The sequence below is a fragment of the Octopus bimaculoides genome, chromosome 11 (genome assembly GCF_046866305.1).
Source record: "Octopus bimaculoides isolate indiv1 chromosome 11, ASM4686630v1, whole genome shotgun sequence".
Taxonomy (NCBI): domain Eukaryota; kingdom Metazoa; phylum Mollusca; class Cephalopoda; order Octopoda; family Octopodidae; genus Octopus; species Octopus bimaculoides.
In genome coordinates, this window is record NC_142938.1 from 14,002,443 (window position 1) to 14,017,018 (window position 14,576).

The window sequence follows — 14,576 nt, forward strand, 5'->3', positions numbered from 1 at the left end:
TAAAGTGCCAATGACCTTTGCAGGGATTTCTGGAATGGTGAGGGGGAATGTGGTTAATTCCCAGCTTGAATATGGACAAGGAAGAGATGCTTACATCGGAGTAGGCCCCAATAACTTTACCAAATTAACTTGGGAGGGTGTTATGCCGGTTCATGCTTTAAGCCTGTCACTTATAATCATGCTCATACATATAAGTACATTCAAACGTATGTATGTGTGTGTATAATACACACACACACATTCACACACACACACACATACATACATACATACATATATATATATATATATATATATATATATATATTGTTGACGTGAGAGGAATTTATAATCCCTCGAGAGAAGGTGAATTAATAATTCTTTTTCTAAACAGTGGATATATATTTCGTTTTTGTATTCGGTTTGCAAGATTCTTTCTGTGAATTCGTGTGTTGAAGCATATTTTATTTTGTCTGGGAGAATCATTCTCTTTTAGAGCCTTAATAATCTAACACACTCACCGGTCCAATTTCCACTCATTTACTTATTCATTTTTGCTAAAATTTTCGTTGCGTCTTGCAACCTTTTTAATAGTCGTTGATTCTCAATGTCTATTGAAAAGGTTGAATAATGTTGAAACAATCTGGTTTTCACGTTTTTTTGTTATGGTATTTTAACAAAATTAGCGCTTTCATACATAGTGTATTATTCAAACAACAGAATCCCATTCACTGTTCGTTTTGATGTAACAAACATACAAACATTCCACATGATTTGGAACTTACTACCATAAAATATTAGGTCGAGAAACATAGAGAAGTGAACCCCAGTAGATTTACTGCAACCTTCATACTAGACGCAGTTAACCTCATCCTTGAAAACAATGGGAAAAAAACTACCTCCAAATTCGAGGCACAGCTACGGAGACGCGATTTGCTCCAGTTTCCACGAACTCTGTATTGGGATACAAAACCGATATAAAAAAAATTGAAGAGAACTACAGCGTAACCTTTAAAAGACATATAGAGGACACATTGCCCTAGCGCCATCATTACCCAAGCGCTATCATTGCCCTAGCGCCATCGTTGTCCTCGCTTGGTTGCAGTTCTAAAATCGCAAACATTGTAAGAAATCCCTGGATTCTGAATAGGAACTTTTATTTTCAATCAATGTGGTATCATGATAAAACCCACAAGAACACATGATAGTGCAGATGATATTTATAAACGAATTTTGTTATGCTGAGTTCAAATCAGAACCTTGAAGTCGTGGTTGGGTCAGTTGATTACAAACTTGATCCTAGCATGATCTGATAAAACGAACACGACGCACGTACGAAAGTTGATTTCCTGGACTACGTGTGTGTGTGTGTGTGTGTGTGTGTGTGTGTGTGTGTGTGTGTTAACTTGAGTTGCAGTTTCGTTGCCCTGTGCCAAGATAAGTAATTAATAAATCTCGATATCTCTACGTGTGTACATGGTGCGGTCATTTACAGAGTGATTCGGGAGCTAGCAGCAGATAAGGATCGTCATTGCAACTGATGAGGAACTGCGGATGGTCTAGTCGAAGAGCAATTGGGGAGATAGATTAAAATATACTGCACTTTGTGAGCAAGTTTGTGTGAGTATGCGCGCGTGTGTTTGTAGTATAAAGGAAACGATCAAAACAGAAAGAATGCACTCTTGATGTGAATATAAGTCAGTGTGCCATTGCGCACGAGTGTTTGTACGTGTATATATTTGCATGTGTATTCTATCTATTCCAAATAGATAGAACAAAGTCTGATTTGTCAAGTATTTGTGTGTGTATGTTCATACAATATATATGAAATTTTCTACATAGTGACCATCCCAACCAGTGTTTCTCAAACGGGGCTCCTATGGCCCTTGAGGGTCCACATGACTCCATATAAGATTTTATTGTTGGGGCTCCATATAAGATTTTGTTGTTAACGTTTATGATTAATAAATTGGTTATATTTCTATAATGTATAAAATATCTTAACAATTTTCTTGAATTTTCTTATAGGTACAGGAGTGGCTGTGTGGTAAGTAGCTTGCTTCCCAACCACATAGTTTCGGGTTTAGTCCCACTGCGTTGCAACTTGGGAAAGTGTCTTCTACAATAGCCACGGGCCGACTAAAGCTATGTGAGTAGATTTGGTAGATGGAAACTGAAAGAAGCCTGTCGTATATATGTATATAATTGTATGTATGCGTTTGTTGTTTGTGTTAGTGTTTGTCCCCCAACCATCGCTTGAAAACCATTGTTAGTGTCTTTACGGTTCGGCAAAAGATACCGATAGAATAAGTAATAGGCTTACAAAGACTAAGTCCTGGGGTCGAGTTATTCGACTAAAGGTGGTGCTCCAACATGGCCGCAGTCAAATGACAAACAAGTTAAAGAGTAAATAAAATTCCTAATAATATTTAATTGTAAAAACATAATAGGCCTTTTTAAACATCGGGTCCATCCGAGTAAAATTTGAAATCAAAGGAGACCATAGGTAGAACACAGTTTAGAAACACTAATCAGGCTATTTGTAAAGATGGAAAATACAGAATAATCTCATTTCTAACTCTTTTGGGGGTGGGGGTTAGAAATAAAGGGGAAAAAATGATCAACTGCGAATGACAAAAGAAGAATACTTTATAAAAATTTTAATTCTAAAAATAAACCTGAAATAGCCAACACCGCTAAAAGCAACTACCTCTATAAAGATTACTTTGAAACACATGGCTTTCAAAAACGCTTAACACAACACGAATATTTCTAGTTATTTATTTATTTATTTATTACACAATCATTTATTAATTTACGAAACATTTTCTTCTTATATTTACATTTACATATATATATATATATATATATACATACATTTACACACACATATATATATATATATATATATATATATATACATAGGTCAACATATTGTTATTGTTATATCTATGTATAAAATATGTATTATACACGCGCACACGATCAGACCAACGGAGTATGCGGATGCTGCCTTCTACAAATCTACTGGGATTTTCAACGAATTCTCCTTTCCTTCAGGCGACAAGATTATGACAATAATGTAAACAGTCACAGAAAATTCAAATCATTTGAAGAATGCGTCGAGAAATAGCCATTCCATAGGCTAAGCAAGTTACATGTAACTCACACAGCATGGCCGCAGTCAAATGCCTAAAACAAGTAAAAGAGTAAAAGAGTCTTAATTATACAATTAGTGTAGGTCGATGAAGGAGATATTTTGGGACTTAGGACAATAATCTTTGTAACAGAAGAGATTAAAGGTGATTAATACCTGTCGTGCCAGAAATGCAGCCTGTTGTAAATTTAAATGTACTATCATATCACAGAAAGGTAACAAAATGGAGATGATTTTCCATGGGCGTGAATATGAAATGCTTCATATATACACACACACACACACACACACACACACACACACACACACACACACACACACACACACACACACACATACATACATATAGACAATTTTTACCGTCTAACGAAGCGTACACAGAGTTACCCATCAGGAGAATTCATGGACTAGCAACAAATTGTAGTCACAGACATTAAATGATGGTCGTAGTGGTTGGCCATTAACTGGAACTTAACCGAGAACTAAAACGATGTCCGCCCGGATAATATACCCCACCCAAACTCATTTATATAAATATATATACACATAAAGTCTGTCATACCGGCCATGACGAAGGGAAATAGCCCTGAAACTCGAGTCGCCTTTATATATTTGTATTTATATATTTATATATTTGATCTTTTATATTGAACACTCAATATTTCATCTACATTCAATACTTTCTTTCATGGTGCCATCCATTTTTATTTTATTTTATTTTATATTATATATTGTATATTATATTTTATATTGTATATTCCATATTCTATACCTCACATTGGTTCTGCAGGAATATAAATAAAACATAAAAAACAGACAGTGTTGGAACTCTTTTAAACAAAATAATATATTCCTCTATACACAATCATACAAAAAAACCACCTTTTTTGTATTTATTTTTACTCGCATATACATATATATATATATATACATATATAAATATATATATACATGTATGTATACATGTATGTATATATGTAGTATGTATGTATTCAATTATGAATTAAAAGGAGTGATAATAATGTAAAACTTATGGACCACACATACGCAAGGCAGTATGTGACATACTTGTTCGCCGATTTGCTGCCCTACCGCGGTGGGCGGACGACTCCTTTTTAGCGCCGGGTGTTAAAAGAACTGAATGTCATAGAATTGTCTATCTACTCTTCATTTCGAGCATTCAACGACAATATGAGTCTTCAAAGACACTTGTTCCCATAAATTCTAGAATAAAATTTAGGATTTATGGAGGGTCAAAGTTGGGAATAAAAACGTGACAGTGTAAACATACAAGGAAACTGAACGAAAGCAAGCATGGAGGGTCATCAGACCAGAACGAGAGGAAAATAGTGAACGCTGTGAGAAACATTTTTTTTTTTTTTGAAAAGAGAAAAGATAGAAGGGAAAAAATATCCAAGTCTTTTTTCAACATCCATGCAAGAACAGAAAGATGGTCAGGTGAGAAAAAGAAAGATGGACGATGGTCACATGTGAGCAACGAGAGAGAGAGAAAGAGGAGGAGAGAGACACACACATATAGAAAACGGTGAAGGAGGGAGGGGGACAAAAAGGGAATTAGAGAAGGATGGAAGAAGAAAACTTACGATCGTGTGTGTGTTTGTGTGAGTAATAGTCCCCCCACAGGCGTTTCAAAACCGTTTTTGTTTTGCTTACGTCTCTGAAAACGGTACAGCAACAGAGACCGATAGAATAAGTACCAGACAAAATATACATACATGAATCAATTCGTTCGAATGAAACCCTCCAAGCGGTGCCACAGCATGGCCAGAGTCCAGTGACTGAAAGAAGTAAAAGATATGAGATAAAAGATTATATTCCGAAGAATGATTGCTAGAAAATATATAACAGTTATAAAGGAAGATAATTTTCGGCAGGCTTCGAAACACTATATAAACAGATATTACAGAGTGTAATGTCATTCTTTGTAATGAAACTATAGTTTCACAAACAAGATTTGAAAGGAAACGTGATAGTTGTAAGTGCTAACTTTTAGCACTACAACATTACGTATCCTTGCGCGTGTGGATGTATGTGTGCTTGCGTGTTTATGTGCGTGTTTAACTGTAGTAACACTATGAAAGATGCAGAGAGAAAAAATGTACGGTGTATGTGAATAAAATATCAATGTGTTGGTGTGTGCATATGAGTATACATTTCTGAGGTTGTGTGTGTTTGTGTTTGAGTGTGTGTGTGTGTATATATATATATATATATATATATATATATATATATATATATATATATATATATATATGCATAGGTGTGCTTGTGTGTGTGTGTACAAATAAATTGAAGCAGCGATAGATAGATAGATAGATAGGTAGATAGATAGATAAATAGATAGAGAAAGAGAGAGAGAGAGAGAGAGAGAGAGAGAGAGAGAGAGAGAGAGAGAGAGAGAGAGAGAGAGAGAGAGAGAGAGAGAGACTTGAATATTTTGTGGTAAAACTTCAGCAAATAGGATAGCACTCCATCAGCTAAGAGAGGAAAGATAATGTTATGAAAAAAAAAAAAAAAAGAACATAAGTCTTATGAAATACACATACCCAGGGTTTCTTGGTTGAAACATTAACTTATTCCGCCATTTTTCAACCTGAGGACAAAATCGTTTGTCAGTTGTTTTTTAAGCAAATGGTCTTTGAACAAGCGACGGTCATAAGAAAACATGAAGAAAAATACAAGGGAGATAACCAACGTTACAATAAACGTCAAAATGACTTAAACAAGATAGGTTCAGGAGTGGCTGTGTGGTAAGAAGCTTGTTCCCAACCACATAGTCCCGCGTTCAGTCCCACTGCGTGGACCTTGGGCGAGTGTCTTCTACTATAGCCACGGGCCGACCTAACCCTTCTGAGTGGATTTGGCAGACGGAAACTGAAAGAAGCCCGTTGTAAATATATACTCAACACATACAAACACACACACACATACACACACATTTGTGTGTCTGCGTTCGTCCCCACACCATCACTTGACAACCGATGTTGGTGTGTTTACGTCTCCCCACCTTAGCGGTTCGGCAAAAGTGTCCGATAGAATAAGTACTAGGCTTACAAAGAATAATTCCTCGGGTCGATTTGTCCGACTAAATGTGGTACTCCAGCATGGCCGTAGTCAAATTACTGAAACAAGTAAAAAAAATGAAAGAATAAGGTAATGGTTTCTATGTGTCTGGTGGCTTAATTTCACCTTCATCCAAGTTGTATTTCTTAAAATGTGGGCAACGTAATCATACTATTTACTTAGGTTAAAGAATAGGCATATATACACGTATGTGCCCCACCAACCTTGTTTTGTCTTAACTTCCAGGAAAAAAAATTAATGAATTTTTCTACAAATATGCTTCAGATAGTGTAGATCCCAATTATAACAGAATTTGTTGTAAAAGAAAAGATTTTTGGGGAGTGTATAGAGAGTATTTTTATAAAATTCACGTGAGTCGGATTTGTTTCCTCATAACTTTCGGAATAATGAATATATTTAAACGAAAATTTCGACAAATAAATTTCAGAATGTATAGAATATTATTAAGTCACAATTTAATATGAAGATATGAATTAATGGAATAACACACATAGATTAATGGCACATGTCACCTATTTCTTGGAAAAATTATATTTCATAATAAATTCAGATATAATTGGAATCTACATCACCTGAAGTATTTTTGTAGAAAATTTCATTAAGGAATATTCCTTTTCCTGGCAGTTATGAGGAAAGAAATTCGTTGGGGCATACATGTGTAGGTTTACAGCAGTTAGCTACAGGGTGTCCACAAGGTCTGGGTACATGGAGTAAATAAAATCATAACATGAACAATTAGATATAAGAAATAATAATTTCTTAAAGCATGTGTTAATCCTCATGTGGGTACATGAAGTAAATAAAATCATAACATAAACAATTAAATATAAAAAATAATAATTTTATAAAGTATGTGTTAATCCCTATGTACCCAGACTTTGTGGATACCCTGTATATCATTGCGCGGTTACTGTATATCATTTCGTATACGTTACCGGAAGTCTATAATAAACATGTATATTTTTAAAATAATAACCGTAGATATATATATGTATATACGTACGTGTGTGTGGGTGACAGTACACACGCATACACACGAACACTTTTTTCTCCCTCCTTCTTTTGCTTTCTTCCACCTCCTCTATTTTCTTCTTTCTCCTAGCTGTCACACGATCACAAGCTTCCTGCTTTTACTTTGCTATGCCTTTCTCATCTCGTCTTACATTTTTCGCTTTCCCGACATTCGTCACCTTCCAGATATCTTTGTAAGGTTCTCCCGTCATCAGCAACTAAAGACACAGTCACTCCATCATGGTGTATTTAAATTATTTAAAGCACAAGAGAATCTGAGCGGTCATTAATAATGACGGTTGTTTTAGTAAACCATGAGATAATTACAATTTGGTTTGTATGCATGAATTAATTAATTATTCCAATTGGAAGTATTGTTGAAAAATATACGTGATGAAAGATGCTGAGAGTTTGGCGTTGTAAATAAAAATGTCAGAATAACAATATATAAAAATAAATTTTAAAAATTGCCAACCACATGGTTCCGGGTTCAGACCCACTGTGTGGCACCTTGTGCACCTTCTACTATAGCCTCGGGCCGACCAAAGCCTTGTGAGTGTATTTGGTAGATGGAAACTGGAAGAAGTCTGTTGTATATATATATGTTTGTATGTCTGTGTCCCCCTCAAACATCGCTTGACAACCGATGCTGATGTGTTTACGCCCCCGTTACTTAGCGAGACCGATATAATAAGTACTAGGCTTACAAAGAATAAGTCCTGGGGTCGATTTGCTCGACTAAAGGCGGTGCTCCAGCATGGCCGCACTCAAATGACTGAAACAAATAAAAGAAAAGAAAAGAATTCCACAAATATCATACAAGTTTGGTTACTTTGAACATGTACAAATGATTCACTTGTTATTCTATATTATCTTATTTTCGTTGTAAGCCTAGTACTTTGTAAGCCTAGTTTTTTGTAAGCCTAATTCTTTGTAAGCCTAGTTCTTTGTAAGCCTAGTACTTATTCTTGTACGCCTAGTACTTATTCTTACTAGAATAAGTACTAGGTTTACAAATTATTTATTATTTTCTATAATAAATACTCTTCGTATTCAAAATTTACCAAAATATATGCATATTTACACATAAGTATATGATCTTACAAACACGTTACATACATTTTCTAAATGTTTTCAAGGGACAGCAGATTTAGTTTATGCAAAAAGTTACACATTTTGAACATATTCGACTCATTCCATGCAAAGCTACATATGTACATAATAAACATTATTATTCTTATTTGCAGCAAAAATTCCCTATGAACAATATTTCTTGTATAGACATGAGGAGCCACCTGGGCTTGCTGCATATTCAGTCTGTAATTTCAAATAATCACTGTTCTTTGTTCTGCTCAAAACAAGAAATACACGTGCGCAGTTTCTTAAGCAGATAGGCTACAGCTGAATGCATCATGCATCACAATAAGTTGGATACAAAAGGTAATAGCGAAATGCTGTTGAATATATGAAGCAGAATAATTGAAAGTTGAATACGCCTATATACAAATATATATTGGGGACATCGTATTATATATATATATTGGTTTTAGATTAGCAAAAGGCCAGTACTATCGGAGGAGGGGAAAAGTCGATTACATCAAGCCAGTGCACAACTCGTACTTATGTTATCGACCCTCAAAAGGGATGAAAGACAAGTTCGATCTCAACAGAATTTGAATTTATATCGTACAGACCAACGAAATACCACTAAGCATTTTGTCGGGTTCGTAAATAGTTGTACCATTTATCTATCTATCTATCTATCTATCTATCTATCTATCTATCTATCTATCTATCTATCTATATATATATATATATATATATATATATATATATATATATATATATATATATATATATATATATATATATATATATATATATATATATATATATATATATATATATATATATATATATATATATATATATATATATATATATATATATATAAATTCGTGTGACGAAAGATTTCCGGACAATGGACAGGCCTTAAAATATTAAAATAAGAGTAATAAACGAGTGAAGAGAATATATATATTGTGTGTAATAAGGAGCGAATATTTGCGAAGATATTATCTAGGGTAAAATAAGTAAATTGATAATAACAGAATTAATAATATAGGCGATTGCAGCCCCCAGAAAGTATTAAATAGCTGAAGGATAAAAATTTATATTAATCAAAGGACATACTGAAAATGTCTTCCTGCTGGAAAAAACAGTCAAAACTTTTATTTAAACCGCCGAAAAAATAACACTAATATTAACTACAGACGTCAAACGTATGCGATCAAATGGGTCAAGAAAATGATTCAACATACCTATATAGCATCCAGCTATATATTCTCTAGTATTTGGACTCACGTGGATCGGTTTCTGGACTGGAATTATAGCCTTACCTTCCTCAGCACATGTTACCACGATCAAAAAAATCCTCCAACCCGTCACGTTGAAGTCTGCAATGCACTGATGTGTTTTGCGGCAAATCAGAGCATTCTCAGTGTGAAAAGAATTCCAATAAGGAGCAAATAATTCGAGAGTGAATATTTGTGAAGATATTATTAACTCTATTATTATCTAGGGTAATATAGGTAAATTGATAATAACAGAATTAATAATGTACGCGATTGCAGGCCCAAAAAAGCATTAAATAGCTGAAGGATTAAAATCTATATACATCAAAGAAAATACTGAGTATGTCTACTTGCTGGAAATGACAGGTAGGCGGTTTAAATAAGAGTTTATACTATATATATATATATATAGATATATATTTACATACATATGTGTGTATGTATGTATATATATATATATATATATATATATATATATATATATATATTTACATACATATGTAGGTATATATATATATATATTTACATACATATGTAGGTATATATATATTTACATATTTACATACATATGTAGGTATATATATATATATATATATATATATATTTATATTTACATACATATGTATATATGTATATATATATATATATTTACATACATATGTATATGCATGCATCTGTATGTGCACACGCATGCATATATAGATATATACATATACATGTACATGTGTATGCATATATTTCTATGCGTGCATGTATTTTTGTTTGTATGTAAAATATCATAATAGGAAAATTGGGGGAAAATGCAAAAATAAGCATCGATACTGAATTCCACGAAAGGAACGTTACTTGCATAATAATTTTGCATTCAAAATCGATCGGAATAATTTTATCTCTCTTGTGTAACCGGATGTTTACAACACGTGACAATTGATACAGATATGTCATTCAATAAGCGTTCATAGAATTAAGTATTCTCCGATCATTAACCTACCGACAACCTTTTGCGGTCTTGAAATTAATGTCATTGAACTGTAGTTATCATAACCGCCATGTCAATAGGTATGGTCTACATTCACATATACGATATGCGTTCAAAAGATATCCGATTTTGGGGCATTAAAAAAAAACAATTTTGTACCTTTCACAAATTTCATTTTTATCACCTTCAAAATACTCCTCCTCGAAGTTCACGCACTTCTCCCAGCGGTTCTGCCACTGCTGGTTAACACCTCTGGAACGCCTTCCAAGGGAAGCTTGGATTGCGTGAGCGGATTGAGTGGGCGCATTGTCGTGGTGAAGTTTCCAATTCTTTGCCGCTCGTATGTCCGACCGGTTTCGAGACACAGTATAACGAAGATTATGTATAACGTCCAGGTAGTATTCTTTATTAATTATTTTGGCATTGTAGTGTGTATTCATGATGCACAATACCACGGGAGTGAAAGAAACAGGTTAACAGACCTTCACATTGCTGCAAACTTTTGGGGGCCTTGGTGAAAAGAGATGCTTCCGACCATAAACCCAATTATGACGGTTTTCATGTAGTCTAAGTTGTAGTTGGCACAGTCTAACATGCTCTGAACGATTTCGATGCAAAGTTGCCTCTGCTGCCACTCCAGCACCTTGGGGACAAATTTCACCGACACTCTCGCATGCGCAAGTGCTTCTGTAAAATGGAATGCACTGATTCTGCTCTTATTCCCACTTCATGAGCAATTTCCTAGATTATTACACGACAGCCTTCCATGTCTTTTCGCCGAACCTTCTCAATCGACTCCTCGTTTCGGCTTGTGGATAGCCTGCCTGAGCGTGCCTCTCCCGCCACTGAGGCGCGGCCATGTTCGAAGCGGTTGTACCATTCCTTGATCAGAGTTTTGTTCATGACATCATCATCACAGGCTTGCTGAATCTTCAGGACGGTTTGAACTTGAGTGTTAACAAACTTTTAACAAAACTTGGTGCAATATCCTTACACCATGCGTTCAGTGAAAACGAAAATCCGACGAACGCGCACTACACATCTATACACTGAACGTAACAGCCGGGAACTGACGCAGCCTGCCGGCGCAAAATCTTTCTCACATACGCAGGAAGGGTGGTGTCATCTCCCACTCAAAGAATTACGCCCACACAGCATTAGTTTTGACGAGGAAATATTTTCAGAATACTTTCTGAATGCACCTCATACACATTTCTCTTTGTGTTGTTTAAATATCAAAATCAATACGGGTAGTACTTATACTCAGAACACAGTTTGTATTTATATTAACCGATGCTCCACCGATTCTGTTATTTACCACTAACATTGCCGACAAATTTTGGGTAAAGATATAACCGATTTTATCGACCCTAGCATTTGACAGACGCCATATTTTAAACGTACTTTGGATGAATGAAAAGGGGGAAAAAATCAACTTCAGCCGAGTTTGACGATTATATCTAAATGCTGCAAAGCAATTTTGACGTGTTATTTGCATACCCATGATTCTAATGTTGTGGGAGGAGGTTCTTTGATACAACTACCGACTAGTGAGCCAGAGACTGTCTTTATTAGTTGCTGTTATAAGTAAAACTACATGGAGCTATTCATTAGGCCGGAGTCCTGGACCAAAATATTTGCATCATTCTAGACTCTTCCGAAGGTACACAAAGGCCACGTAATGTTAAATCGGACAATAGGTTAAGCCAACCTCCCCAAAACGGGTTCAGTTAATTTAACAAGGCATCCGCATAAATCGCGTCAACTAAATTTCATTCAAACGGCTTTATTCAATTTTATTGTGAAGCAGTAACGATCGACTCTTTAGCAGTAAGATCAAATCTGGAAACACGTGATTATTAGCAGCTTTCTTATCTACAAGACCATACATACTTTCGTCCACCTCAAAGCTGGTGCCTCCAGATTTGATTTTCAAGAAATTTTTTTTTTTTGCATAGAATATCAAATTTGTTATCTCCCTTCAATTTTCTCGACGGGAGGAATATCATGATTGAAATGACGTCATAAAAGAATTTTTATTTCAAATTTTACGTAATGTCGAGAATTTAGCACTCTTTCATTAAATTATTGTGTTAAATATAATATTAAAATCTATAATACAATAACTATTATTGCTATTACTGTTCTTGTTTCATATATAGATATGTATTCGTTCTTAATATTTGAGCCATCGGGTGATTGGTATGTGTTTACTTTGGCTTCCTGATTGCACCTTCACTGGTTTAATAAATGCTCCCCAAAGCCCTTCTTTGCAGAATTAATAAAGTATCCCGTGTTAGCTCATTAAAGACTTCAAGACTTTCTCTTGAAAGAAGTCATATCGTTGGATAGATAAAGAAATGTTTTGAGAGAACTAATTATATATGCAAGATAAAAGCTTTCGATATATTTACAGAGCTTAATATTTCACTGACGGCTACTTCATCAAACCACGAAATATGGAAACATAAATAATAATAAATAGAGCAGGTTTCGAACTCAGAATGCAAAAGAAAATTAAAAGGCGTTAACAAAGTATCGGGGCTTCGGTAACACAGATATGAAAAACATACAGTAAACAGTTCAAAGGAAATGTGAAATGCGTGACATTTATTCCATCACGAAACGATATTGCTAGCTTCAATTAAAAGTTGAAGATAGAAGAGAGAAATTACAGGTAAAATGCAGAATATTTCGGTCTTCTGGCTAAAAAATACAGCACAACCCTTCGAAAGAGTTGTATTTTACAATTTTTATCTTTGAATGGTTTCAGGCATTAGTCTTCAGTCATGTTGTAGCTTCAATTTCAAAGGACTTTAGTCCATTACTCCTTATACACTATCTGGCGTTCTTTCCATCGTTTCCCTATGATATGAAAGGCACGATTGAGATTGTCGAACAACAATGGCGCTGGGAATTTCTGTTTGAATGTATCAGTTCTTATTGCACGCAGTTATACACATGCGCACACACACACATACAAATGGGAGCGAGCTCGCGCACACACACACACACGCACGCACGCACATACACACACACACACATACACGCACACAAGCATACACACACACACACACAAGCAGACATTATGCATACACTTGTATACATCTATGTACTGGCGTAGTTAGAGTGTGTGCGCTTCAGTTTGCCGCCCCACAAAAAACATATTGCCATAAGCAATAGCCTTCAAAAGGAGGAAAAAGTAGCCTATTTGGGCAACATGACCATCCCCAAATGCAACAATATATATATATATATATATATATATATATATATATACACATATATATATATATATATATATATATATATATATATATATATATATATATATATATATATATATATATATATACATATATATATATATATATATATATATATATATACATATATATATATATATACACACATATATATATATATATATATATATATATATATATATATATATATATATATATATATATATATATATATATATATATATATATATATATATATATATTTTTAAAGTTTCAGCTTAGGGCTGCGGCCATACTGATGCACCACCGTGTTGCTACACTGTTATTACAGGGAGCCTCTTACAATATGTGGCACTTGGTGAAGACTGGAGTTTGATTTAGCAACCCTCATTTGCACCTCCTGCCGCGAGGTAGGTTTATCTGGGACTCTCGATAGGAAGAGGTCCAGCTTTGATTTAAAAACTCCTACATCTACTTTGTGCAGATTCCTCAGGCTCTTTGGGAGAATATTAAAAAGCTGTGGGCCCCTGAATCCCAAGCTGTTGCAGTAACTGGTCCTGAAGCGCGATGGCATTGCTCGGATCTTTGGCACTATGCCGTGTCGTCCCGTTCTGGCATTGGTGTAGCTTTCAATGCCAAAATTTGGCACAATTCCTTCCAGTATCTTCCAGATGTATATTACTGCATACCTCTCCCGCCTTCTCTCCAGGGAGTAGAGTCTTAGCTATTTCAGCCTTTCCCAGTAG

The 14,576-nt window shown here is 34.8% G+C and overlaps 1 protein-coding gene and 1 long non-coding RNA gene across 6 annotated transcripts in view; one reads left to right on the plus strand and one right to left on the minus strand.

The window, feature by feature from the left end:
- Positions 1-2,896: 2,896 nt before the first annotated feature.
- LOC128249028 (uncharacterized) lies at positions 2,897-8,502 on the minus strand. Of its 2 annotated transcripts, none has more exons than XR_016243762.1 (3): positions 7,245-8,502; positions 4,873-4,935; positions 2,897-3,171 (listed from the first exon to the last, which is right to left on the minus strand). It is a non-coding gene; the product is annotated as an uncharacterized LOC128249028 (long non-coding RNA). The 2 variants fall into 2 exon arrangements; XR_008265126.2 differs by lacking the exon at positions 7,245-8,502 and adding an exon at positions 5,704-6,672.
- Positions 8,503-12,872: 4,370 nt separating this feature from the next.
- LOC149133186 (uncharacterized) overlaps positions 12,873-14,576 on the plus strand; it is a 15,180-nt gene continuing 13,476 nt past the window's right edge. For all 4 annotated transcript variants that reach the window (XR_016243594.1, XM_089359503.1, XM_089359502.1 and 1 more), the window contains exon 1: positions 12,873-13,262. The gene's annotated coding sequence lies outside the window, so the exon portion shown is untranslated. The remainder of the gene's footprint in view (positions 13,263-14,576) is intronic.